Source organism: Chanos chanos, chromosome 9 (genome assembly GCF_902362185.1).
Source record: "Chanos chanos chromosome 9, fChaCha1.1, whole genome shotgun sequence".
NCBI classification, from domain to species: domain Eukaryota; kingdom Metazoa; phylum Chordata; class Actinopteri; order Gonorynchiformes; family Chanidae; genus Chanos; species Chanos chanos.
In genome coordinates this window covers 18,692,128-18,694,740 of record NC_044503.1, presented here as the reverse complement: position 1 = coordinate 18,694,740, position 2,613 = coordinate 18,692,128, and positions in this window count along the sequence as shown.

The following is a 2,613-nucleotide window of genomic DNA, read 5'->3' as shown; positions in this document are numbered from 1 at the left end:
AATGGTATTTTTTTTTCCCTTTGGGGGTATTTAAAAGGTCTTAAAAGTCATTACATTTGTACTTAAAAATGTGCATCTATCCTGGTTAGTCGTAAACAACATCTCTTAGCTGCTGTACCGTCAGCCGCCTTACGCCACTTCAGCGTTCCTAATGGCGGTGCGAATGCAAACAGAAAAAGCACTAGAACGTATGTAGTTCTAGGGGACGCTCCCCAGGGGGTAGTTCCTATCAAATTAGATCCTAGAACTTTTCGGCCCGAACGCGTCTAATATGGCACCAGTTCCCATACAATCTGTGTCTATCGGACCAAATCATAACGCAGATTTAAGTGCTTCATTACGCTGCCACTTAAATGCCCAAGCTGTCGACTGAAATATTTGCCCTGTGGTGCTCCAAAACGGACGCTACGGGCAAAAGAAGCATCGCTGCACGTCACGTGCCATGGCTAGTTAACATTACACTTGCTCTGATGGCAGCAGACGCCTACTGTTGGCTAGTAGCTACCTTGGCGCCTACGGTCACAAACATGTGATCATCGTCTGAGTGATCCCCACAGCGTACGGTCACAAATGTGTGATTTTGGTATTTAGACATACTATGCTGACATAACAATGGGTATTAAAATTCATCACGCGAATGTTCTCTAGACAATACAGTCACTAGCTGTATAGCTAATGTTATCAACCTAACTTTGTTTACAAAGTGAAACATACACATTAATTAAGAGGTAAGCGGCACATTGTTTAACTTGACTCACTAAATGAGTGCTTAAAAGTTGGTAACATAACTCACAAAATTCAATGAGGCTTTACTAAAACTAAAGAAACACCTGTAGTGATGCCAGTACCTTGACATGCAGCCATCTGTTTATGTGCCTTGCCAGAAATATGTCTCCCAGGATGCACTGAATCGGCGCAAAATGTAAATTTACATGGCTGCGCCCAGTGGTTAATACTGAGGTTTAACATGAGCACTTGCAACGGTGTTTAGCTTCATGGAAATCAGATTTGTCCCTACAAAAGTAATAACCATAAAACGGAAATTAATGAAGTTAAATTCATGAATTTAAGGAATTTAATGGGATTTAATTTAAATGGAAGGGAACTTAATTTTAGAATGCTGGCAACTCTGTGCAAAAAAACTCGGGCTGAGGGGACCGTTTCAAAGAACGTAGGCGTCACAAGGTTAAACACGGTTAAAATGCCTGAAGCTAAACGGTCTAAAGTATGGATGTACTGCACTTGAAAGGATTCCAACACCAGGACGTGCAGCAAATGTTTAAAAACAATTGCTTGCAAAGGGGGGTGCAGATCAAACTTAATGAAGCATCAGGCGACACATACACTTGAAAGCAGAGGGATATGTCAAATGATCAAATATGATAATATATCCGCAAAAGAATTGCTGAAGCTTGAAGCTAGAGTTTGTAGAATACGAGGAATTCCAAAACAAAGTATATTTTGCTGTTATTATTACTGTAACTGTTATTTAGTTTAAAATTTTTGTAGTTGGGTTAGGTTTTATTTATTATGTTAATTTGGTATGTAAATTTGCTAAGTTGTATTAATTTATATTTATATATTTAAGGTATTAAGTTAGTATATTGTTCAATTTGAAGTTCAAATTTGCCTTAGCAATAAAAAAAAGCCTTTAATACCATCGACCTTCGTTTTGGGCTTTTTTTTTTTTTTTAAAGTATCAGTTCAGGCAAGGTTTAGGCACCGGCACTGTTTTAGAAGTATCATTTTAACGCCAGTATCAGAAAAAAACCTAAATGATACCCAACCCTACAACTGAGACCCCAGGTCAAACATACACTGGTCCCCCTGCAGGTTGCGTAAAAGGAACACATTGGAGTGGATGATGCTGTCCTCTATATGCTCCACTGGGCCTACTCTCACTTGGATGAGCCAGATGGTTATGTAAGGATTATGTCCTTTGATTTTTTTGAGCGCCTTTAACACCATCGAACCGCCCATACTTACAGACAGGCTTGAAGGCATGGGGGTGGATCCCTCCTTTGTTTCCTGGATCACAGACTACATGACAGGAAGACTATGGTTTGTCAGGCTGGGGAACTGTGTCTCTGGGACAGTACTGAGCAGCACAGGGGCTCCACAGGGGACTGTTTTGGCGCCCTTCCTGTTCACATTGTACATTGTGCACACAGACTTTAAATACAACTCTGAGTCCTGCCACATCCAGAAGTATTCTGATGACACTGTTATTGTATCAAGATTGGGCAGGAAGGGGAGTACAGGGGCCTGACGAAGGCTTTCAGCATCTGGAGCGAAAAGAGAGGCCTCCAACTGAACACCTCCAAGACCAAAGAGATGGTGGTGGATTTTTTCAGGTCTAAGCCCCCTCTTCAGCCAGTCAAAATTCGTGGGGTGGTGCAGACCTACAAATACCAAGGTGTGCATCTGGTCAACAAGTTGGACTGGTCCTTGACCGCAGATGCCCTCTACCAGAAGGGACAGTACAGGCTCTTTTTCCTAAGGAGGCTTAGGTCATTTGATGTCTGCAGTGAGATGCTGCAAATGTTTTACCAGTCAGAGACAGCAAGTGTCCTCTTTTATGCTGCGGTCTGCTGAGAAGGCAGCATGAAGAAG